Here is a 27,223-nt window from a genome sequence, read left to right on the forward strand (position 1 = left end):
AAAAAGTAAAATTCATGTATAGTATTCTTTATGCTATGAGGCACTTCAAAGCAAAATCAATTAAACTCAGTAAATTATTATTTAAAAGTGACTTTGAACTCAGGATTATATCAGGCAAGAGGGCCTGAATATAAAAACAGGTTAAAAGAATTTACCTGCCATTTGGAGTTTACTCTTATATTGGAAAATAAATTATATATATATATATATATATATATATATAAAACATATATTCACATCTTTGAATTTACATGTGAAAACATATATGTGTGCACATCTATATGTGTTATATTTTCTAACATATACATATGCATGTACACATATGCTGAACATTTCAAGATACTGAAAATGTCTTTATTCCAAAATCAGTAAAACAGGTTTGTTTTATTTTTCCCCTTGTACTGTATTTTGAAAGGGATTGCCATGCCAAGGTTATAGCAATGCAATTGTTTGCTTCTAGTAGAGTCTTCAAATGTATGTCTTTCATCTCTCACCACTGAAAATCTGAATAAAATACTCTAATTATAAATTTTATGAAAATGTTTTTTAAACCAAAAATACACAGAAAAATGTTTTCATTATTGTAATACTTTCTCTTTTGCTGAATTTTCTCCACCATAAGGGTGATGTGTGAATCTTATACTTTTCACTTTGAATGCTAACATGTCTTAGGCAAAACGTCCCATCAGACTTAGAACTCATTAATCATTCATAGCGCAACTAGCTTTCTTCACCTCCTCCACAAATCCAGGATACTGGTATGGAAACATACATTGAAAGATGTCCAGGTCATAAATTAAAAGCTTAAACTAATGATATATTTCTAATGATTTCATTAATCATAACATTTCCACATTGGAAGAGAATTTTAATCTAGTCTCAGCCCCCATCCAAAGCAATAATTATTTTCAGAACATTTCAGATATATTGCTATTTAGCTTTTGCCTGAATTGCTTCACAAAATAATCCTTTCCAATATTAGATATCTCAAATTGTTAGGAATTGTTTAAGATCTATCTTGAAATTTCTTCCCGTATGTCCTAACCCTAACATCCATATAATGTCCCTCAAATGCTAAGTCAATAATTATATTCCCTTTTGCGCCTCTCAGGCTAAACATATCCTGTATCCTTAACCATTCATTGTGTGAAGCAAGAGCTTTACAAATCCTTTCAATGTCTCTCTTAGTTAGCTTCCTGGGGTTATATTTTAACTGCCTAATATCTTTATAACATGGAACTTGTAACTCGACCTAATACATTGTTTTTTGTGGAGTGTGACTTTAGATCACAAAGAAACTATTACTTCCCCTTTTTGGTACTTGTATTTGTTCAATATAAGCTTTCACTGTTTTTTAATGAGTATTTTATATTGCTGATTCTTAGTGTGCTTTGTGTCAAAATAAACCCTTTCACATAAACTTATGCTAAGCCAAGATTCTGCCCTACTATGGTTAAGAGATGAGAAGTGAACAAAGAAAGAACAAGAACAATACAATAGAGTTTAAAGAAGGAAGGGTGGTTCACAGCATTCAGTATAGCAGGGAGAGTGAGGAAGGTGAGGACTGGAGAGAAAGAGAAGACTGAGCCCATGGCGGTCAGTATTCACTCAACCTTAAGATAGTAACTTTAGTATGAATGAGGTAATAAAATATGGATATTAAAAGATTAAGAAGTGAGTAGAGTAAGTATAAGAAAGTCCTTCGAGGATTTGGAATATGAAAGTGTGAAAGAAAGCAGTTCTGAGGGGAAAAATGCTCAAGTGGTTTGTTTTTGTTTTGTTTTGCTTTTTTTAGGATAGAAGAAATAGGGAATAAGTTTTGGCTAAGGAAAAGGAGCTAGGGATTATTCCCTCTTCTTTTACAGTTAGAGTTATTTGTGTACTGACATTCTCTGTGCACTGTCATAAGCATCTTGAGAGCAGGACTGATTCCCATTAGGCTTTTTAGCACTCCGTTATTCACATCACAGGCACTACAAAGATATTTGTTGAATTGAATTGTGTCATTTCTCCCAATAGGCATATTTCTTCAGAGGTTACTCTAAGTAATTCTGCAATCACAGCGCAACTTTGTTTCATTTTCTTGTTTGGTTTCTTCCTTTGTCTGTGAAAGGTTAAAAAAAAAAAAAAAAAAAAAAGAAGAAGAAAAATTTTAGATACATATTAGCAATTTTTTTGGTATATCTGGTTAACATATAAAGACAAGAGACAGTAAAGATTACCAAAGGAATGGTTGTAAATAGAGAAGACAAGAGGAAAAAGGATTAGGCCTAGAGCACTACAATATTTCATTATTATTATTATTATCATCATACTTTAAGTTCTGGGTTACATGTGTGGAATGTGCAGTTTTGTTACATAGGTATACACGTGCCCTGGTGGTTTGCTGCATCCATCAACCCGTCACCTACATTAGGTATTTATCCTAATGTTATCCCTCTCCTAGTCCCCAACCCCCTGACAGATCACGGTGTTTGATGTTCCCCTCCCTGTGTTCATATGTTCTCATTGTTCAACTCCCACTTATAAGTGAGATGCGGTGTTTGGTTTTCTGATCTTGTGATAGCTTGCTGAGAATGATGGTTTCCAGCTTCATAAATGTCCCTGCAAAGGACATGAACTCATCCTTTTTTATGGCTACATAGTATTCCATGATGTATATGTGCCACATTTTTTGAATCCAGTCAATTACTGATGGACATTTGTGTTGGTTCCAAGTCTTTGCTATTGTGAATAGTGTGGCAATAAACATACACGTGCATGTGTCTTTATCGTAGAATGATTTATAGTCCTTTGGGTATATGCCCAGTAATGGAATTGCTGGATCAAATGATATTTCCAGTTCTAGATCCTTGAGGAATCACCACATTGTCTTCCACAATAGTTGAACTAATTTACACTCCTACCAACAGTGTAAAAGTGTTGCTATTTCTCCACCTCTCCAGCACCTGTTGTTTCCTGACTTTTTAATGATCACCATTCTAATTGGCATGAGATGGTATCTCATTGTGCTTTTGATTTGCATTTCTCTAATTACCATTGATGAGCATATTTTCATATGTCTGTTGGCTGAATAATGTCTTCTTTTGCGAAGTGCCTTTTGCCAGTTTTTGATGGGGTTGTTTGTTTTTTTCTTGTACATTTCTTTAAGTTATTTGTAGATTCTGTATGCCATCTCAAGAGAGTGTTAGCCCTTTGTCAAATGGATAGATTGCAAAAATTTTCTCCCATTCTGTAGGTTGCCTGTTCACTCTGATGATAGTTTCTTTTGCTGTGCAGAGGCTCTTTAGTTTAATTAGATCCCATTGCCAATTTTAACTTTTGTTGCCATTGCTTTTGGTGCTTTAGACATGAAGTGTTTGCCCATGTCTGTGTCCTGAATGATATTGCTCAGGTTTTCTTCTAAGATTTTTATGGTCCTATGTCTTACATTTAAGTCTTTGACCCATTTTGAGTTGATTTTTGTATAAGGTGTGAGGAAGGGGTCCAATTTCAGTTTTCCGCATATGGCTACCCAGTTTTCCCAACACCATTTATTAAATAGGGAATCTTTTCCCCATTGCTTGTGTGTGTCAAGTTTGTCAAAGATCAGATATTTGTAGCTGTGTGGTGTTATTTCTGAGGCCTCCTTTCTGTTCCATTGGTCTATACCTCTGTTTTGGTACCAGTACCATGCTGTTTTGGTTACTGTAGTCTTGTAATACAGTTTGAAGTCAGGTAGCATGATGTTCCAGCTTTGTTCTTCTGGCCCAGGATTGTCTTGGTATGTGGGCTCTTTTTGGGTCCCATATGAAGTTTAAAGTAGTTTTTCTCCAATTCTGTAAAGAAAGTCAGTGGTGGCTTGATGGAGATAGCATTGAATCTATAAATTGTTTTGGGAAGAATGGCCATTTTCATAATATGGATTCTTCCTATCCATGAGCATGGAATGTTTTTCAATTTGTTTGAGTCCTCTCTTATTTCCTTGAGCAGTGGTTTCTAGTTCTCCTTGAAGAGGTCCTTCACATCCCCTGTATGTTTTATTCCCAGGTATTTTATTCTCCTTGTAGCAATTGTGAATGGGAGTTCACTCATGATTTGGCTCTCTGTTTGTCTATTATTTGTGTATAGGAATGCTTGTGATTTTTGCACATTGATTTTGTATCCTGAGACTTTGCTGAAGTTGCTTATCAGCTTAAGGAGATTTTGGGCTAAAACAATGGGGTTTTCTAAATATACAATCATGTCATCTGTAAACAGAGACAATTTGACTTCCTCTCTTCCTATTTGAATATCCTTTATTGCTTTCTCTTGCCTGATTGCCATGGCCAGAACTTCCAGTACTATGTTGAATAGGAGTGGTGAGAGAGGGCATCCTTGTCTTGAGAGCACTCCAATATTAAGAAGTGAAAGAGAGAACAATTAAAGTAGCTTGAAAGTAAATCGCCAATGAGAGAGAAAGCAAACAAGAGAGTGTAATACCCTGAAAGTCAAAAGGAGAAAGTGTGTAGGGAGAAGGAAATGATCTAAAGTATCATACACTATTCATGATTCAAGTAACACGACTGGAAACTGATCATTAGATTCAGCAACTTTGAACACATGAGTGACCTCAAAATAAAGTTCCTGAATATCTAGCTCTTACATACCCTTTGTGTTTATTCCCATTTGTTGTTGTTGTTGTTGCTGCTGCTGCTGTTGTTGTTGTTTTAGACAGGGTCTCAATCTGCCACCTGGACTGGAGTGCAGTGGCGCGATCTTGATCTCAGCTCGTTACAGTCTCGACCTCCTAGGTTCAAGGGATCCTCCTTCCTCAGCCAACCAGTAGTAGAGCTGGGACCACAGGCCCACTACGTCCCTGTAATTTTAATATATTTAGTAGAGGCATGGATTCTCCATGTTGTCCAGGTTGGTCCGGAACTTCTGGGCTGAGGTGATCAGCCACCTCCATCACCCAAAGTGCTCAGATTACAGCTGTGAGCCAGGGTGCCTGGCTAACTTTGTGTTTACTCTGTGAACCCTAAATATGTGAGACAGGTCTCAGTCAATTTTGGAAATTTATTCTGCTAAAGTTAAGGACATGCACCTGAGACACAGCCTTAGGAGGTCTCCAAGATGTGCAGGGTACAACAATATATGTAAGATGTACGTTGGTTCTTTTTGGAAAGGTGGGAGAACTCGAAGTGGGGATGGGGCTTCCAGGTAATAGGTAGAGAAGAGACAAATGATTGCATTCTTTTGAGTTGCTCATTAGCCTTTTTAAAGAAGGCAATCAGATACACATTTATCTCAATGAACAGAAGGATGACGTTGGGTTCTGTCTGTCCTTTGTCCACAAGGAAATTCCTTGTGAGGGAGGTACATAGCATTTTAATTTGTGTAGTTATCTTTAGGAATAGAAGGGGAGGCAACTTTGCCCTAAGCAGTGTCCAGCTTGGCTTTTCCCTTTGGCTTAGTGATTTGGGAGTTCCACGATTTATTTTTCTTTCACATTTCTTATAGTCTCTTAGAAATTGTGGTTATATGGCTTCTATTCTGCCTTCAAGGACTATAAATTAGTATTCTCATAAATATTAGTATTTGCATTATTCAGAAATTTATTTCACAAATCTGATGAGCACCAACTGTATTCCAGGCTCTGTATTAAGCCTTTTACATACTGCACTCAATAAGAAATGTATGAGATTACCTTCATGGAGCTTAAAGTCTGTGGCAGAAATTGCTAATTTATTGCCTATCCCAATGCCATTTTCCTCATATTCCTTGCACATAGAATCTTTTTTACAGATATTGGGCAGCCTTGTGTTGGACTTCTTCTAAATTACCAGAAGAGAATGCTGAATAGTTATTGCTCACTATAGTATTCCTTTAGCCAGCAACTGTTTGAAGAATGGCGTACCATCCAACTGTGATCATGAGACTTAAGGAGAAGTCTAGGAATAGACTTCTGTTTTTAAATGGCCTCATTGTCTGTGATAGTACCTGAGGTTCGTTGTCTCACAGCCATCATGGAAAAGTAGGATGCAAACACACCAGGAGTAAGATTAAGAGTGGAAGTTTAATAGGTGATGGAAAGGGACTAGCTCTCTCTGCCGCAGAGAGAAGGGTCCCAAATGGGTTTTCTGCTTCCGTGGTGAAATGAAGGGGATTTTATAGATGAGCTTGAGGAGGCAGTGTCTGATGTACACAGGATGCAAAAGATTGGTTGGATCAGGTGTGTTATTTGCATAAGGTGCAAAATACTTGTTAGGGCTACATATGCCATTTGCATAGAGCACAAAATTCTGGCCACCCTCACCCTAATCTTTTATTCTGCAGATGGGTTCTCTGCCCGGCCTGCACCATGTTGCCTGTTTCTTTACTGTACATGTGGTGACAAAGAAAAGGGAAGATGGAGCCTCCATGTTGAACATACACGGTCCCCAGGTAGCCTTCTTCTATTGGTACAGCTGCCGGCATTCACCTGTGCAAGCTTTCAGCTTGCTTATCTGTTGGCAACTCGATTTTTTAGGCTGCTCTTTGTTAGAAAAAAACATAATTTCTTGTGCTGCTTTTTGTTAGAAAGGAAGACTTGCAGAGGACTTTTTTAACCTCATTATCTTCCTAAATATTTATTTTTTATATCTCCTGTATCAATATGAGAAAATGGTGAAACTTGTTCTAAAAGCAAGGTATAAGCACATATCATTTATGACAGTTTATACAACTCACCTGCTGGTCATCTTACCTCAAAGAAGAAATCATATATGGGGATTCTTGTCACACATGCAGCCTCCATTTGAATAATAAATGCTAGTATTAACCTGGAAATATAAAAGTTAGATTAAAGTTTATGTAACTTTAAAAGCTAGTTTAAATAATAAATTTATGCTGTTATCCTCAGTTAAGGTAAGTAATAACATAAAGGAAGATTTGTTCATTCAAAATTAACATCTGAAAAATCTATTTTGGACCTGCAAGACAAAGTGAATGTATTGGGAAAGGCCACATACCAAAAGTAAATAAACATCGAAAGAGGAAAAGAAAACATAAGGAAGAAGTAGAATAGCAAGAGAATGCTGAAAAGAACTACAAACTTAACATGCCATTTTTTCGATGTTCGTATTATATATTCATTCTTTAGATGTAAAATAGCCCAGATTGAGATCCTTGTCATGGGAAGTGACTTTTTTTTTTTTTTTTTTTTTTTTAAATACATACCATTCAAGTTCGAGTTTCAACAAGAAAGCTTTCTCATTTGTAAAACAGCTTATCACTTTTAGGAAGCCTACAAAGTCATGTGATGATCTTTTCTTAGTGTAACATCAGTAGTAGGATAAAAAAAGTTAAAGAAAATTTATTATTTAGTTTCACTCTCCAGAAATTTCCATCTTGATTATGTTAAATGTAAATATATTTTTAGATTTTAAGGTAAATATTTTTAATCTTCAGCTCTTTCTGAATGACTTGTAGTAAACATCAAGCTAACAGCAATGGATCACAGTGTATAATTGCTTATAAGAACAAATTCACTATCTGAATGTATGGAATCAGATAGAAAGAACCGAGTAATTCGTAAGGTGATATACCTAAAATCACAAAATTTAGTAGGGAAAAAGAACAGAAATTTTGAAATACTCTATTTTAAATAGGAAAAGGATATGTTTACATTCAGTCTCTGTCCTTTTAAAACGATTTCATAGGCTGGGCGCGGTGGCTCACGTCTGTAATCCCAGCACTTTGGGAGGCCGAGGTGGGTGGATCACGAGGTCAAGAGATCAAGACCATCCTGCCCAACATGGTGAAATCCCGTCTCTACTAACAATACAAAAATTAGCTGGGTGTGGTGGCACACCACTGTAGTCCCAGTTTCTCGGGAGGCTGACACAGGAGAATGGCTTGAGCCTGGGAGGTGGAGATTGCAGTGAGCCCAGATCACGCCACTGCACTCCAGTCTGGCAGCAGAGCGAGACTTCATCTCAAAAAACAAAAACAAAAACGAAAATTAATAGTTCTCATTCTCATTTCAAAACTTTATTGATATTAGAAGTCTTTACAGAAATTTGAAAGAGAAAAGCAAAAGCATTCTAGAGTATCTCCTACTTAAACACGACCTAAACTAATTACCATTCTGCCTTGCACCCAACTTCTTGACTACTCAAGTCGACAGTGGCAGAATACAGGAAAAAACAGGATGAAGTAGAAATAATGATCTTACCTAGTTCTTTCTCAGGGACAAGATAAATGACATTTCGTATGTTATTTACTTGCTATGTATTTCCAATTATCACACAAAAATCACTCACATTTTATAAACACATTTTTAATGTAGGCCTATTTATGTTAAACAAATTGTGTTACTGAAAATTGCACAAGAAACTATAAAAATTTTTGTGAAAAGACTATTCCATGTAGAAAGAGGTGCCTCTCAGGTAGATATCCTAATTAAATATTTTTGACTAATTCTGAAAAGGCATCCAAACTGAATGCAGTCAAATTGATTTGGTGAATTTCCCGGCATGTAGGAAGTCATTTATTCAATATCTCACAAAGGAACTGACTGATGTATTCAATTTAAGTGAAAGGTGGAAATGAGTCTGGATTTTTTTTTTTTTTTTTTTTTTAACGGAGCTTTGGTTAGCTCTTGTTGCACAGGCTAGAGTGCAATGGTGCAATCTTGGCTCACTGCAATCTCCGCCTCCCAGGTTCAAGTGATTTTCCTGCCTCAGCCTCCTGAGTAGCTGGGATTACAGGCATGCGCCACCATGCCTGGCTAATTTTGTATTTTTAGTAGAGACACAGTTTCTCCATGTTGGCCAGGCTGGTCTCGAACTCCCGACCTCAGGTGATCCACCAGCCTCAGGCTCCCAAAATGCTGGGATTACAGGTGTGAGCCACCATGCCTGGCCATGAGTCTGGAATTAATGGGTTCTTAGAGACTAAGAAGTTTGATCAACTCAATGAGCACTTTGATGACCATTGCAGTTTGATTGACAAGCAAATGAATGAGTTATTTTGGTCAAAACTTTGCACTAATTACATCACTTTCTGTTTCATTTTGCATCTATGTGAATTAATACTAAATAATTAATTTTCAGTGGAAATACATTAGCAACACTTAGAGAAATATCCTTCAGTGTACCTAGGGAATCCCACAGTCTTCCTGACCAAAAAAAGAAAAGAAAAGAAAAAAAAAGAATTTAAATGAAGAACAACAAATATAATAATGTATATTTATAAACAGAAAAGGAGTCCTGAGTGTCTTTTGAAATATAAATACCAGAAATTCTAGTTTTGCAGAAAATTTAATGCCTATCTGGTTTGAAAGATTTAACAACTGTTAAAGTAACCAGTATTTCAGAGGATATGGGGGAAAGTAAACCAGCTTTTTCATTGTGCTGCTTCAGGAGGACTAATAAAATAGAAACAACAAAAGCACTTTTAGAATATGATTCCAATGCAGTGGTAGTACATGACTCATTTTATTGAACAATTTAAGTGTGATAGCCAGAAGGCAGACTGAAAATTTCTGTTTAAATGGTCAGTCCTAAAGGAGAGTATAAAAGGAAAACAGGGAAGAAAACTCAGAGATAGGTCAGAGGATAGATATTTAGGACTTTTTTCTTTTATCTGCCAAGACTATATACATAGTAATTTTATTTAATTGTTCTTTAATGTTTATAAGAATCTTGGTCACAACACATCAACAATAAAGACAATGGAAAAGAGTATTTGTCTACAGATACACACACAGATGCACACACATACATATACACACATATAACTGAATTAGTATTTGTTATAAATTGAATGTTTGCATTGTCCCCAAATTCATATATTGAAGCTGTAATTCCAGGTGGAATGGTACTTGGAGATGAGGCTTTGGGAGGTAATTATGTTATATGAGGTCAAGTGGGTGGAGTCCCTATAAGACGACTAGTGCCCTGTGAAAAGAGAACATCAAAGAAGACAGTTGTCTAGAAGCCAGGAGGAGGGGATTCACCAAGAACCAAATATGGTCTTGAACTTTTCAGCATCCAGAACTGTAAGAAATAAACGTCTGATATTTAAGCTCCTCAGTCTATTGCATTTTGTTACAGCAGGCCACACTAAGTCAGTAATACAAAACTTGAGTTTCTCCTCCACATAATTTGTTCTCGTGGAGTGAAATAAGTTTTTAGAGGTGATATAAACAACACAACTAAAGTGCTTTAGACCTCAGTTCTAGGACTAGCATTGATCTGTCCATATAATTTAACATTATTTATTTATATTTTTATTTCGCTTATCTGTAAAACATATTGTACTTAGATAAATTTTAAAGTACCTTCTTGCTTTTAAAAATTGTTTGATATTATGGGAACCATTGATAGAAGATGAATTAGTTTTTTTTTTTTAATTCCTAGGTACAATAGAATATGCTGGCTTGAGTTTGAACAAAATAGTTTCACAAATTTTGAAAAAATTTTCTCACCAAAAATCATAGTTAGTTATAATTTGCTTCTTTTTTTCCTTTTATTCTGCTTTGTACATATAACTATATATGGCAAGTATTAAGGTATTAAGGGGGTTAATAAATGATGTATGTATGTATACTTTTCAAGTTTGCAGCTATTGAACTTCATTAATGATAAAGCTGCTTAAAACAAAAGGCTTTGATCTCTGGCCAAACTAGCTTTCTGTTATAACCTGCCCATGCCAACATCCTGACCCCTTACCCTTCTTATGTTATTCAGTTACATAATACGCCTGAGATTAAAAAAAAAATCTGTTTGTAGATAAGACACATGCTGCCTCCCAGAGTCTATGGAAATGAGGGCAGCAAATTAAGTGCATATCTTCTGCAGAGTTTTACTAAATTACCTCCAGCAAGAAATGTGTTTCAATAGATGTCACTAAACAAGAAGCAAACTCTTTTAATAAGGGAGTGAGTGAGTCAAGTGGCCAGTAATGTTCCTCTAGTAGATATCACTTGGCATGAAAACATGAGGAGTGAAAAGTATTCCATATCTTTTGCAAGCAATAGGAACTCTTACATTGGGATCCACCTTTAATATGCTCATGAGCATCCTGTGCGTGTGTGTGCACATGAGTGCATGCATTTTTCTGGAAGTGGGTGCAGAGCCTTTGTTATAGTCTCAGTGGAATCAGTGGCCTGAAAATATACCATCCATGGATATGGACAGTTGAATTGGGCTATTTATCTTGTCATCCAGTAAAATAAATAGTGGGAATGAATTTATTTCCTCACTGAATCAAAATGTAAAGGTCAAAATTTTCAGTTATTTTGATATAAACTAGTAAGAGAGTCAGTATACATCTAAGTACTTGTCTTTACATTCCTTTAGTTGATTTCAGGAACACGTACATCTTATGCTATATGTTAACCCTTTCCCTAAATTGATAATGTACCCTGCATCTCACACACATAGAGTGGAGCACCATTATTACAGTAGAAGATGTTCAGCTAGATCTACCCATAAACATTAACATGAGTTCATCTTTATAGTAAGTTTAAACCAATAATCCTTGATAATTCTTTAAGTGGATAATAAATAACATGTATAAGAGGTGACACAGAAGGGATCTGGGAAGAATAATGGAAGTTGAAGTCATGCCAATGATTACCACGTTGAAATAGTGGCTTGCTGTTGCTTTCCTCTCTCTTCCCCTATTGCTTTCTCCTTTAGCTATCATTCCTCTGTTTGCCCCCTTCAATATGTCAGTACAAAAACGTATTACAAAAAGAGACATATTGAAGACTTTTTTATTACATGAAAAAGTGTACTTTTCCATTTCACATTCAAGTAATACATTATTTACATAATTGCAGATGTCATAAGTCAGGTCATTTTGCCCATTAATTCATTGAATGAACATTTGTTAAACACCTTCTAAGTTACAGATGCTGAACTATGTTCAGGGAATACAGAAGTGAATAAAAGATCATACCTTTGGATAAATCTATGGTTTTGTCATCTCTATGTGTATACATATATACACATTTATTTTACAATTATATATAAAATATCTAAAAATAAAAAGGTAAATTAATAAATACATATAATAAAATAAATATAAGTATAGTATATATAAAATATTATCTGGAAATACCCATGCTTTTGTTAATATTCAAGTTAATGTAGTCAATCTTATTTAAATTTAAGTTTAAATGTAATATTCAGCTTTTTAAAACAAATTAGGTATGAGAAAATGCCTTACTAAAGATAAGGCAATGGATACTTAGTGAAGCAGATATGTTGTTCCATCATTGTCAAATTTTTGCATAGCAAAAGAAAACTATGTATAATTTCTTTGTGATATATTCAGCCATGATACAACATTGAGCTATGAGCAAAATCCTCCTTTTGCCGAATTATCCAGTCAGACTGAGGTACAAAGAAGGCCAGCTTACTTTCCAAGGTCAAATTATGAGTCAGAAGCTGGTTAGTCAATAGAAAAGAAGACACTTCTGATTTGTAAATCCTTTACTGTAACTACTTGATAATCCACTTATACTTGACAAGCATTCAGTACTACAGCTACTAGTCTTTTTACATTTTTCATCCAAAAATATAGTAAATAGCAGTGACTACATTGCTGTGAAATCCTGTAAACAGGATTATCCTCAAGTACTCTTTCTGCAAACCTCAACCCATATAAAATTTCCAAAAGGAACAATTTAAATTTGGTGAAATATATAGCTTTTAGTGAAAAAAAAAAAAAAAAGAGTAACAAAGGCTCCCATAAATCACAAGTTAAGGCAATTTAGGAAGAATACAATGACCATATGGAGCCTTATTGTATTATGTAGATGGAATAAAAAATATCAAGAACAAAATTTGACACCATAAACAGGACATAAAATTAATTATTTACTAATTGAAAGAATCTGGGAGGTCTAGTGGCATAGGTAGTAAATATTATATTTTATCTTCTTTACTAAAGGCCAATAACGTGTACCTATAGTGATGTTTTATTCTGTGCAATATGAAGTAGAGTCCAACAGACCTAATGTTTTCAATGAGAGAAAAGAGTTGTCAAACTTGGAACAGCCTGCTGTTCCATTATGATGTGGACTAGAAATAATGGTTACTTCTATATATAGATAAAAGATCATTTAATTTTCTAGTTTTATGAACTATTTAATATTTACAAATTATTAAAATATTCAGAACACTACCAGAAACAAAAAGAACTAATTAACATAGACTTGGAGAATTGGATTGGGGAGACTCTGAATGTTTCCTTGGTGAGGTGATGATGACCTGGCATTATATTTCCTTTCCAATACTCCAGCTTGGTTGGGGGAGGGGCATCCACTATGACTGAGGCTTGAGTAGGCTATTTTCCCCTCATGGTGTAAACTAGGCTGACAGGAAATTTGGACTGGTGGAGTCCACCACAGCTCAGCAAAACCACTGTAGCCAGACTGCCTCTCTGTATTCCTCCTCTCTGGGCAGGGCATCTCTAAAAGAAAGGCAGCAGCTCCAGTCGGGGGTTTATAGGTAAAACTCCCATCTCCCTGGGACAGAGTACCTCAGGGAAGGGGTGGTTGGTGCAGCTTCAGCAGACTTAAACGTTCCTGCCTGCCAGCTCTGAAGGGAGCAGCAGATCTCCTAGCACAGGGCTCCAGCTCTGCTAAGAGACAGACTGCCTCCTCAAGTGAGTCCCTGACTCCCGTGCCTCCTGAGAAGGAGACACCTCCCAGCAAGGGTCGACAGACACCTCATACAGGATAGCTCCAGCTGGCATCTGGTGGGTGCCTCTCAAGGATGAAGCTTACAGTGGAAGGAACAGGAAGCAACCTTTGCTGTTTTGAAGCCTCTGCTGATGATACCCAGGCAAACAGGGTCTGGAGTGAACACCCAGCAAACTCCAGCAGACCTACAGAAGAGGGGCCTGACTGTTAGAAGGAAAACTAACAAACAGAAAGGATTAGCATCAACATCAATAAAAAGGACATCCACACGGAAACTCCATCTGAAGGTCACCAACATCAAAGACTGAAGGTAGATAAATCCACAAAGATGAGGAAAAACAAGTGCAGCAAGGCTGAAAATTCCAAAAACCAAAATACCTCTTCTCCGCCAAAGGATCACAACTTCTTGCCAGCAAGGGAACAAAACTGGATGGAGAATGAGTTTGACAAATTGACAGAAATAGGCTTCCGAGGATGGGTAATAAACTCCTCTGAGCTAAAGAAGCATGTTCTAACCCAATGCAAGGGAGTTAAGAACCTTGAAAAAAGGTTAGAGGAATTGATAACTAGAATAACCAGTTTAGAGAAGAACATAAATGACCTAATGAAGCTGAAAAACACAGCACAAGAACTTCGTGAAGCATATACAAGTATCAATAGCCAAATCGATCAAATGGAAGAAAGGATATCAGAGACTGAAGATCAACTTAATGAAATAAAGTGTGAAGGCAAGATTACAGAAAAAAGAATGAAAAGGAATGAACAAAGCCTCCAAGAAATATGGGACTGTGTGAAAAGACCAAACTTATGTTTGATTGGTGTACCTGAAAGTGACAGGGAGAATAGAACCAAGTTGGAAAACACTCTTCAGGATATTATCCAGGAGAACTTCCCCAACCTAGCAAGACAGGCCAACATTCAAATTCAGGAAATACAGAGAACACCACAAAGATACTCCTTGAGAAGGGCTTCCCCAAGACACAAAATTGTCAGATTCACCAAGGTCAAAATGAAGGAAAAATTGTTAAGGGCAGCCAGAGAGTAATGTCAGGCTACCCACAAAGGGAAGCCCATCAGACTAACAGTGAATCTCTCTGCAGAAACCCTATAAGCCAGAAGAGAGTGAGGGCCAATATTCAACTCTCTTAAAGAAAATAATTTTAAACTCAGAATTTCATATCCAGCCAAACTAAGCTTCATTAGCAAAGGAGAAATAAAATCCTTTACAAGCAAGCAAATACTGAGGGATTTTGTCACCACCAGGCCTGCCTTATAGAGCTCCTGAAGGAAGCACTAAATGTGGAAAGGACAAATGGTACCAGCCACTGCAAAAACATACCAAATTGTAAAGACCATTGACACTATGAAGAAAGCGCATCAACTAATGGGCAAAATGACCAGCTAGCATCACAATGGCAGGATCAAATTCACACATAGCAATATTAACCTTCAATGTAAATGGGCTAAATGCCCCAATTAAAAGGTACAGACTGGCAAATTGGATAAAGAGTCGAGACCCATCAGCGTGCTATATTCAAGAGACCAATGTCATGTGCAAAGACACACACAGGCTCAAAATAAAGGGATGGAGGAATATTTACCAAGCAAATGGAAAGCAAAAAAAAAAGCAGGGGTTGTGATCCTAGTCTCTGATAAAACAGACTTTAAACCAACAAAGATTAAAAAAAAAAAAAAAAGAAGAAGGGCATTACATAATGGTAAAAGGATTAACGCAACAAGAAGAGCTAACTATCCTAAATATACATGCACCCAATACAGGAGTACCCAGATTCAAAAAGCAAGTTCTCAGAGACCTACAAAGATACTTAGACTCCCACACAATAATAGTAGGAGACTTTAATATCCCACTGTCAATATTAGAGAGATCAATGAGACAGCAAATTAAGAAGGATATTCAGGACTTGAATTCAGCTCTGGACTAAACAGACCTAATAGACATCTACAGAAATCTCTACCCTAAATCAACAGAATATACATTCTTCTCAGCACCACATTGCACTTATTCTATAATTGATCACATAATTGCAAATAAAATACTCCTTAGCAAATACAAAAGAACTGAAATCATAACAAACAATCTCTCAGACCACAGTGCAATTCAATTAGAACTCAGCATTAAGAAACTCACTCAAAATCACACAACTACATGGAAACTGAGCAACCTGCTCCTGAATGACTACTGGGTACATAACGAAATGAAGGCAGAAATAAAGACCTTCTTTGGAAACAATGAGAATAAAGACACAACGTACTAGAATCTCTGGGTCACATTTAAAGCAGTGAGTAGAGGGAAATTTATAGCACTAAATGCCCACAAGAGAAAGGAGGAAAGATCTAAAATTGACACTCTAACATAAAAATTAAAAGAACTATATAAGCAACAGCAAACAAACTCAAAAGCTAGAAGAAGACAAGAAATAACTAAGATCAGAGCAGAACTGAAGGATATAGAGACAGGAGAAATCTTTCAAAAAATCCATGAATCCAGCAGCTGGTTTTTTGAAAAGATCAACAAAATAGACAGACTGCTAGCCAGACTAATAAAGAAGAAAAAATAGAAGAATCAAATAGATGCAATAAAAAAGATATAGGGGCTATCACCACTGATCCCACAGAAATATAAACTACCATCCAAGAATACTATAAACACCTCTATGCAAATAAACTAGAAAATCTAGAAGAAATTGATACATTTTTTAAAGCCCAGTAGTTATCCAGGTAAATTTTTGGTTTGAATTAAAAGTCCTGAACCTTAAAGAAGCTTTGAAAATTAATTTCCTAGGAGTTGCATTTCTTTATTTATAGTAAAGTTCACATTCCATAAAGTCCAGGTGATTGAAACTAATGGTGTAAAATTGTCCAATTGCCTCTATCTTATTTTTTCAGATGTTTACTGCATTCTTTTGTTCATGACATTGTGTAAAAATTATAGTAAGGGATTCTAAGACTATCAGAAAGAGACTTTGATTTCAAAGGTCAATAATCTAGGGGTGATAAGATCTTAATATTGAAATGAGGGGGAGACTTTTGCTGTAATAAAGGGTAGGATTTGAACAGATGAAAGGGAAAAATGGTAATCAAGAGCACAAAATTAGGACACTTTGCAGTATATTCAGAAAACCTTATACAGGAATTGTTTGTCTGACATGTGAGTCATGTAAAGGATATTGTGGACAGGAGATAAAGTAGGAAAGACTGGTTGAGGCAAGACCACAAAGAGCCTTAAAGATCATACTTAGAGGAATTTGAATTATATAGTACAAGAGAGTACTAGCTCTCAGTCTCTTCAATAGCCTTTCTCTACTCTGCCTTCCTGGGCTACAGCGGCTGCAAAGTTAGATATCATGTTTCCTATACTGCTATGTAGCTAGGATTCTCATTGAAAATTACATTCTACCAATTTGATAGACTTGAGTGAAATTTGAAATTAGAATTTTTTTTTTTTTTTGCAATCATGTTCATCTTTCCAGGTTCTTGCTTCATGGATGCCAAGCAGCCAACAGTATGCCAAGGAGAGAATAGCGATGATTTCATTGCTAGGTGATGTGTTCTATGGGCATATCTCAATTCCCCATCATCCTGAGTAGGCAGACTCCCCTGGTTAGTCAATTTGCTAGTGTTGTTATGGAGATTATTTCTCAAGGCCCTGCCTGTAATCTGTTCAACCATTTTGTAAGCACCCAATTCTTCATCTTAAGTAAATTTGAGATAGAGACATTTATGTGTCAGGCAACTGAATCCTGACAGAAACACTGAATTTACTAGACAATGAGGAGACCCTGTATGTTTAAAGGATTTTGAATGAATTATATGTAATACCTTACACCTTACTGACTTTCTCAGTTATGTTTCATTTAAGCCAATTAAGACTAAGTTACATTTTATGCTGGATCTATAAGATGAAGAATAACCACTATTGAAGTTAAAAACAGATGAAGCTCCAAATGCAATGTGCACCCTAGTAGTAGAGAATTGATTGTGACTTTGAAATTTCACAGGCATTGTCTTCCTAATGTAGCAGCCCATTAATGCAAGGAGGACAATGTACAAGTCCTCCTGGCATAGGAACAAAGTAGTTGAAAAAAACAGTTTTGTATCTCCATTTTTGCCTAGAGAATTCTAAGCCATTTATTTTTGCATGGGGAAGCAGAAATAAAACATAGTGCAAATCTGTGCATGTGAGTCTTTCTGGTTTTTAATTGTTTTCTTTGGCTGAGAAATAATACACATCAATGGGAAGAAACAATAATGATGAGCTGGTGAGTTACTTTTTTACTGTTTTGAACCACTGAGAACAACACTGTCTGAAAGAAACAATCAGTTGTGGATTATCAATTTTAACTCTTCTTAGCCATTAAATAGAAACTGGTAAAAAGGAAACACATGAGTGAGGTTTTCTTTTTGTTTGTTTGTTTTCTTTCTTTTTCTTTTTCTTTCTTTTTTTTTTTTTTTTTTTTTTTTTTTTTTTTTTTTTGAGATGGAGTCTCACTCTGTCGCTTGGGCTGGAGTGCAATGGTGGGATCTCGGCTCACTGCAACCTCTGCCTCTCAGGTTCAAGCGATTCTCCTGCCTCAGACTCCCGAGTAGCTGGGATTATAGGTGCCCGCCACATGCCCGGCTAATTTTTGTAGTTTTAGTAGAGACAGGGTTTCACCACGTTGTCCAGGCTGGTCTAGAACTGCTGACCTCAGGTGATCCACCCACCTGGGCCTTCCAAAGTTCTGGGATTACAGGTGTGAGCCACCGCACCCAGCCTTGAGTGAGGTTTTCAATCCATCACTTTTTAAGCTTCTAGGTTGGAAAAAAAAAAAATTGAATCTAGTCCGTGGCCATCATATCAAAAGAACATCAGATTGCTGGTGCTAATAAAACTATGAACAGAAAAATGGAGAAAGCCAGCATTCATCTTAAAGAGGCTTATTTTCTCCATTCCAGCCTGTTTTATGTCAGCAAAATAGAGCTGCCAGGAGACAGCCTCTACCTCCAGCTGCCTGGACACTGTGACTGAAGCTGCCATATACTTGCTCTCCTGATGTGACCTAGATCAGGGGCCACACTTCACCAGAAGACCCAACTATTTCTGGGATGGAAGACTTTCGGTCTCCCATCACTCTCCCTCCCTATACGATTCATAAGGCCTAGAACACTTGCTTAGGGTCTTAGTTCACACAGGTGGAAAGGAGAGAAGTCCTCATTTATGTAATGGAAGGTTTGCAGGGACGTTAAATTATAACATTCTGTTTTCAGAGTAGGTGAGGAGCCCAGGAGACTAGAACTCATTATGTTTCTGTGTTCCTATTAAAAGGTTATATTCTCTAGAGCAGAAAATGGAAACCTTCACATTTCAGGATAAATACTTTATAAGAACCAAAATTACTTCAGACTAAGAAGAAGGGAATTATACATTAGTTATGATGGTTTTCACAATTAAAAACAACCAGCCAAGATAAAACAAGCTGGATGAGGAAAAAAGGAACATACACTTCACAAAAGTATATTGATATTCATTATTTGGTTGAAGGACATTCTTAGTAAAAAATGATGTACCAGAGATTTAGAATATAAATAAAGAACATCTACATTAATCTATTAACACATGCTCCTTTGGAAATTAGAAATAAAACAAAAGGAAATTTAAAAAAAAACGGTAAAATTACTTTTCTAGCAACATAAAGAGTTAGTAACAAGCACAAGAGTCTAAACTTTGTGAATGAATGGGCTTTGAGGCCAACACTAGCTTTGGCATTTGCTAGCTGTATGTCTTCATGCATATTGTGCAATCTCTCCATGCCTCAATTTTTTAATCTACCTTATATTCCCCATTTTCTTTTCTCCTCCAGAGATAAGCACATAAGGGTAGAGAAAATATATCTTATTATTAATGGGTAAACTTAGACACATTTATTTCAAATTTTGTAATTTTCTCAAACATAAAAATTTAATATGGCTACTTTAAAATTAAATTATTTAATATTGCTTGTTTTAAATAATGGAAAAGTATTGACTTACAGTTATTAGAGTCTTTTCTTCTTAATAATCAAGGAAATAATTACCCTACTCTAACTATGCTAACCAAAATAAAAGCAACTGATATTAATATCAGTGCCTTTTTACTTTTTCCATTCTGTAATAATTTTATAAATCAGGTTTTTAAAATTTATTTTAATTATACAAAAAATATACCTTCATCACAAAAATTCAAATAATAACAGTGTCTATTCCGCATGTAATGGTAAAGATTCTAAAATTTTAGCATTAATTTCTCTGTCTGCTAAGGCTTTTGTTAGGTACCCTTTATCAAGCTAAAGAATTTTCCTTAGCCAAGCCTTAGTGAATAGTGTGTTCTTTAAAATGTACTTTAAACTTTATTAGTCTTTTTGAAATACTTTTCTCTTTTATTTGTAAGTCTTATTAATTACATTAACAACTTTTTTGATGTTCAACAATTGTTACATTTCTAATATAAAACCCACAGTTCATGATGTATCATTCCTTCATTACACGTATTATAGCTGGATCGAATCTGTTCGTATTTTATCATAGTTCAGTTAGAATATTCTGTCTTTTCAAGTGAGATTAGCCTATAACTTTTGCTTTTATGTCATTCTTGGAACCATAGTCATGTTGATCTTAATGAACTGGGGACATTTTCCCCTTTTTCCTGCTCCAATGCAGTTTATTGGAACGCAAAGGACTGATTGGTAATCCTCACTGTTGAACACCTCGGGCTAATGCTCCTATTTTAGGTGAATGCAGCAATGTTTTCACTTTCTTCTATGTTATTGCTCAGAGTTTCCAATTTTTCTTGAGCTTTTATGAATATTTTTAAAAATCTTATTTCTCATTTAGACATTCAAATTTATTGGTATAAAATTCCATACCATGTAGGGTACAATTAAAAATAAATGAAAACAAAACAAAATTCTGTTCTATAAGCATTTATGCTCTTCTCATTCTTAATAGTGTATATTCATCTTAATAGTATCTTTTTTTCTTGATAAACTTTGCCAAACTATTGATTTTTATATATTATTTAAGATCAGCTTTTTATTTTTTAATCAACTCTAATAAGTTATTCTTTCTGATTCATTAATTTCTGTCCACATTTTTATTTACAGCTTGTATTATACCATCTTTGTGTTTCTTTCATTGATATTTTCCTAGTTTATTAAGTGAGAAATTTTTGTTCAATTATTTTAAAGCATTCTTGCATTTCCACCAATATACTGATGCTCTAGCTTTACCTTTTTTCCCTGTGTTTATTGGATTCAATATGTAGGGAAGTCATAGAAATTTGTTTTCAATTTTAATTTCTACTTTGATTGACTCTTGAACACAAGAGCTATTTAAAAGAGAATTTAAAATTTTTCGAGTGAATAAAGTTTTTAAAAATTTCCTTTTGTTTTATTTCTAAATGTATGGTTTGTGGGAAGTAAATGTGATTTTTGTGAATTTTGCATTTTGAAAATTTTAGAAATATTTTTCTGGTGTACTAAGTGGTCACATTTAGTGAATAGCTCAAGTGAATTTTAAAACAATGTATACTTTATATTTAAGGCTTATAAGGTATAAGGAAATATGTATCTCTATATCTCCATCTGGCTCTACTTTTACTTCTATATCTATGCATTGTAACTTAAGTTCTGTCTCATCATCATGATTTCCTGAAATAATATTTTTAAATCTTCTATTATTTTGAATCATAAAATTTCACCTCTTGTTTCATTCAGTTTTTGCTTTAAATATTTAAGCTGTGTTTTAGGTGATACTTTGTTAGGTTATATAAAGATTTGCTTTACCAGATCTTTGTGAATCAACGTGAAATATTCTACTACTTGTAAATAAGCACAAGTTAACATTAGGCGAACATCACTCCAGACACTCTCTATGAATAACTAGAAAAGTAAAATGTATATGGGTGGTAAATACATAAACAGACAGAAACAGATAATTAACTTTTATCTGAGTGATATATTATACTGTATTTACTTTAACACATTTGGTCTTGAAGTTTATTTTTCTATCTTTTAATATTCTGAAACATGAATAACTTCTCATTACCTTTTTCCTGGTATATCTTTTTGAAAATCCTAGATGATTAGTCTCACTCTGTTGATGTATATTATGAATGTCGTGATGTAGTTGATGTATAGTTGCACTTGTAGATTGTGTCTTGGTCTTATTAGATGTTTTGTCTTGCTAATAACATATTGCGGGGTATTTTTCCAAACCAATGTGAAAATGTTTCTCTCTTTTTTTTTTTTTTTTTTAATAAATCTGCTTTGGCATTTGAAAAAGCTATTCCAAGTTTTAGTAATTAAAAAAAATTTTTTTTATTATTATACTTTAAGTTCTAGGGTACATGTGCATAACGTGCAGGTTTGTTAAATACGTATACTTGTGCCATGTTGGTGTGCTGCACCCGTCAACTCGTCAGCACCCATCAACTCATCATTTACATCAGGTATACTCATTTACATCAGGTATGTTTCTCTTTTACCCATCAACTTGTCATTTACATCAGGTGTGTTTCTCTTTTAATAGTAAAATTTAATACGTTCACATGAGCATATTTACATTATTTTGATTGCTAATGTGTTTTCACTATTCCTACAATTTTATTTTATTTTACATTATAATGGTAAGTTTGAGTTCCCTTATTTTCTTTCCTTCCTTTCATCTTTCCTTCTTTTCTTCCAGAGTTTTACCTGTCTCATAATTATACAGTTAAATAATTCTAATTTTTATATAATTATGGCCTATAAAATGTATCATCTTTGTTGTGCTACAGTTCCCATTTCTACAATTCTATTTTTATATTCTAATGTATTTTATGTTTTCCTCTAGTTCTTTTACCATAGTTGTCTTTTTCTTTCATGAATTATTTAATTCATTTTTTATTGGTTGTATTTTGCCTTTTGTAATTTTTTTTTCTTTTTTTCTTTCTTTTTTTTTTAATTATTATTATACTTTAAGTTCTAGGGTACATGTGCATAACGTGCAGGTTTGTTACATATGTATACCTGTGCCATGTTGGTGTGCTGCACCCATCAACTCGTCAGCACCCATCAACTCGTCATTTACATCAGGTTTAACTCCCAATGCAATCCCTCCCCCCTCCCCCCTCCCCCCTCCCCATGATAGGCCCCGCTGTGTTTACAGGGCCTGAGGTTTGAGGTTGAGACACTTATATCTGTTGTCCTTATTAATAATTCTGAAATTCAAAAAGAAAATTAAAAGGTGTGTTTGTGTTTGTGTTTCTATAATTTTGAACCAATATTATTAGGCAGCAAATTCTGACGTAAGCTGATGAAAACCTATTTCTAATCTATATTTACTCTCTTAGGTGTGAATATTAATAAATTTTTCTGAAGAAACATTAATGCATGTGATAAGTCATTATGTGATCTTAGCCTGCTGACAAGCTTATGTAATAACAATATATGTGTCATAAGATTATATCATATAATCTTTCTGGAATCTAGCAAATTTTGAATTACAGAACATTCATTTTGGAAAACAAATTGTGGACCTATACACAAAGCAAGACCTATACACATTTAGGGGCTAAAAAAAAAGAAGACAAAGTAGAGTTTTTTTCTCTCAGAATTTTGTAGATACTGTTTTAATGACTTTTGTTACTCAACTTTGGTATATCAAAGACTTAAGCAACGTATTCTAATTTATTTTTATCTTCTATGTAATTTACATTTTCCTGCCTGAATTTATGAATAATTTTTTTAATCACTGGAATCCAGTAACTTAAAGAAAGCATGTGTCAGTGTGTATCTTTCCATATTAGCATTATAACAGTTAGCATTAGCTATATTAGAGTTACCTGTTAGCAGTGAGCCTATTTGATTCATACTTTCAGCTTTTTTTCCCTCATTTTACAGAAATTTTTATTTTCTAAATATGATTCAGTGATTCTGGAGTTTTTATGATCTATTTTTTGGTTTCTCAAATTTAGGAACAATAATCTTTATGCTGGATCATTTTTACCCTTTTTAACTTATTTATTGTAATTATTTCATATTTCTTTTATTCCAGAAATTATTTGACTTTGTCTATAATCAGTATATTTTGTCAATTTACATTTACTTATTATTTTTGTAAGGGTACACTGATTAACTCAACAGTTTCTATTTTCATTGCTTTCTGTTACCTAATTAACTCACCTATGAGGTCTTCATAAAATTCATTGATATTGTAAGTGCTTATCTAGAATAAATATCTACACAGGATTCCACTTTCCCATTTTTGTGACTGTTCTTTTAGAATGGCTTCTTGACAGGTCTTTTGCATGTTATATATTCTTTTCTCAAATTGTTTCGGTAAGTGTGGTTTCAATGTCTTTTTTTTTTTTTCTTCATTTTGCTCATACTTCATGGGAAAGATTCATTCACTCATTTTTTCTGATTTAATGATGATAAAGTCTCAGTGATATGCTCTCTACTTTTTGTTCTCTTGTCTTCCTAACTAAGCTAGGGATTGAGGATTGTGTTCTATCTACTTTTTGGGAGCCTGAGGGTAAAGATACTGAGTAGAAAAATCTCAGCAGTCTTTGGCATTCTTACTTGAAGAATCTACTCTCTGTTTTAGATTTTTCCTTTTCAGGTCCACTTTCTTGTCTAAGTAATCTACCTCTGGAGGACTCTCCTCACATGTCACATTGCCTTCCTGGGAAAACGGGAGCTCTGAACTATGGCCAGATCTCGTCTTATGTTTGTTGTTGTTGTTATCTTCTGAGATTCTTGGTGACAGAGGTCAGAAAATTTGTTTTTAATCCCTAGTCCTTTCTTCATTCCTTAGTTGCACGATTTGGGGCAACTGTTTTTGCCTTCCCTTGACTGTTTCTTCATCTGTAAAATTAGAATAATATAGCATTTATTCATTTTCATAAGAAAGTTGATCATGTCAATATAGGAAATACAAAGTGAGAATTAGCTATTTTATCAGTTGAGGAAATAAAAGTCCTACCAACAAAGACAGATCTTTTTGTAATCAATACGGGATGAAAGAAAAATCAGTGTATTTGTATGCGGCCTACAGGAGTCTAAAATGTCAGGATGAAATTTCACATTTCATTTATTCAATGATATGGTTTAACTTTGTGTTCCCACCCTAATCTCATCTTGAATTGTAATCCTCATAATCCCCATGTATTGAGGGAGAGACCTGGTGGGAGGTGAATGTATCATGGGCGCAGTTTCCCCCATGCTGTTCTTGTGATAGTGAGTGAGTTCTCATGAGATCGGATGCCATTATAAGTATTTTACAATTCCTCCTACATGAACAATCTCTCTCTCATGCTGCCATGTACAATGTGCCTGCTTCCCCTTCTGACACGATTGTAAGTTTTCTGAGGCCTCCCCAGCCATGTGGAACTGTGAGTCAATTAAACCTCTTTCCTTTATAAATAACTCAGTCTCAGGGAAGTTCTTTATAGCAGTGTGAGAACAAACTAATACGTACAGCAAACCAAACAAAAGAGGCATAAAACTCATCTCTGTAGGAAACACATGATTATTTCAGGAGATAGACTCCCAGGTTAACTGCAGAGGTATGTGATTACATTTTCAGGGCTGATGAAGTCCATGATTTTGGAGATATCTCTGCATTGTATAACTGGAGACTGGGTTTATCTGGGTCCTGAAGAGACTGATTTACATTCTATAATGTCAATTAAGACTTAAGACCATTATGTTTTCAAGGAAACCCTTACAGTCACCACATTATAATTATTCAACCCTGAATCTGTTCCTATTGAAATAGTGCTAGAGTGATAAAGTGGGATTATTTTCTACTTCTGCACTGCTTCTAGGATTTGGGAGTAGGAATAGAAGTCACACTAAGCCATATCACAGATTATGTATAAGATTTTGCACCATTCCTAATTTGTTGTTGATGAATTGTTTGTTCATTATTAAAATTCGTTTTTTATTTCTTGCTTTTTATTTTTGGCATTGAGAAAGAGTTTTGTGATCCATCTTCACTCTGCCATTTTGCCTAGAAATGCAACCTTTAATTTTTTTCTACTAAGAAAAATATAACCCTTAGATTCATATTTAAAAGAGGTTTCAATGGGCTGAAAAGTATGTTCAAGAGAAATCAAATTAAGAGATCTTACTAAGCACATGTACTGACATTTATATGTAAACAATTTGTTTTAAAGGAAACTGCAACTGAAAATTGTTGCTCTTGGCAGCATGTAGCCCTTCACTGCTTTCATAGCTTTGTGCTGACATCTAAGTGTTATTTAAAATGACCAGACCAAAACTGGTGACTCTCTGTTGAAGGGCACGAGCTCATCAGCCCGCATTAATACAGAGGGCAATTGAGCAACCAGTGTTCTGTATTCAGTCACCTGTAACTTCTTATACCAACACATTTCTCACAATGGTGCCATCTCCAGTGAAATTTAGGAGGGAAGAAAATCTGCAAATTAGCAATGCGTCACTTAAAACTTCCTGCTTGCTCTTTTTATAGCTTCCCTCTAGAAGCTCATCTTTCTTTCTGTAATCATCAACAGAATGAATCACTTGCTCATTGTTAACCTTTTATCTCCATGAAGTGAAGGTGACGATGAAACACTTCTCTGTAAGACTTCCTTGGCAGCTGTCCCACAATGCCTGCTGGCCTGTTTTGATCCCATTCCATATGTCCACAATTTAAGTGGCAATACAACTCTCTCTGAATTGTATCATACAGCACTGCAGGGCCCAATGCTGTGTTACCTGCTTTTGGAAATAATCTTTTCAGCTTATTTCAATTTTCACATTAAAGAACTGGCTGCCTGAAACTTGATGATTACAGACTTGTAAGGACAGGATCAAACAGAAGAAGATGCTAGCAGGAAGTCAAATGTGAGAGCATTATTCTGCATGCATAATAGAGTCTTTGTCCGCTTTTAATAAATTTGAAGCCATTGGTAGTATTATTGACTCAGACATATCACTGCAGTTAGCTATTCTTACAAACTAATTCTAATGAAATGCTTAAGTGTAATACCTTACAGAGAAGTAATTTCAAAGGAGTATTATCAAATATTTATTAATTGTTGAAGAGCTTAAAGAGTTAATATATAAATGGATTCTTCTCTAGAAAACTTCCTATTTAATGAATCAAAAAGAAAAAAAAAGTAGTCAATTATTTGTCTCTTGATTAAAGACTCTGAGTAATGATTTTCTTCTAGGAAGAATTTCGTTTTCTTTAAATGAAATTAATGTTAGTGAACAGACATTGTTATCTTTTTGCTTAATCTGTTGTGTGTTTATTTTGTTTTTATCTGTAACTTTCTAGAATGACTGTTTGTTAATTTAGTAATTAATCAGTGATGAAACAATTTTTCCTGTCAGTGTATTTATAAATGAGGAAGTAAAGATCCATTACTATTGTTAAGGATTTATTTTTCTGTTCGGTGAAAAACAATTTACTTGAAAGCCTGTTTATTCTTAGTCACCACAGGTTAATAAACATAAATTTTGACACTCAAAGCTGGTAAATTAAAAGACTTGTTAGTTTAATATTTAAAGCAACCAT

The 27,223-nt window shown here is 34.8% G+C and overlaps 1 long non-coding RNA gene across 1 annotated transcript in view; it reads right to left on the reverse strand.

Annotated features, from left to right (window-relative positions):
- Nucleotides 1-338: 338 nt before the first annotated feature.
- The window catches only part of LOC144340666 (uncharacterized), a 70,805-nt gene continuing 43,920 nt past the window's right edge, over nucleotides 339-27,223 (reverse strand). Inside the window, exons 2-4 of the long non-coding RNA XR_013416911.1 lie at nucleotides 6,707-6,782; nucleotides 4,629-4,837; nucleotides 339-2,104 (exon numbers count right to left, since the gene is read on the reverse strand). This is a non-coding gene — a long non-coding RNA (uncharacterized LOC144340666). The remainder of the gene's footprint in view (nucleotides 2,105-4,628; nucleotides 4,838-6,706; nucleotides 6,783-27,223) is intronic.

The sequence above is a fragment of the Macaca mulatta genome, chromosome 4 (assembly GCF_049350105.2).
Source record: "Macaca mulatta isolate MMU2019108-1 chromosome 4, T2T-MMU8v2.0, whole genome shotgun sequence".
Taxonomy (NCBI): domain Eukaryota; kingdom Metazoa; phylum Chordata; class Mammalia; order Primates; family Cercopithecidae; genus Macaca; species Macaca mulatta.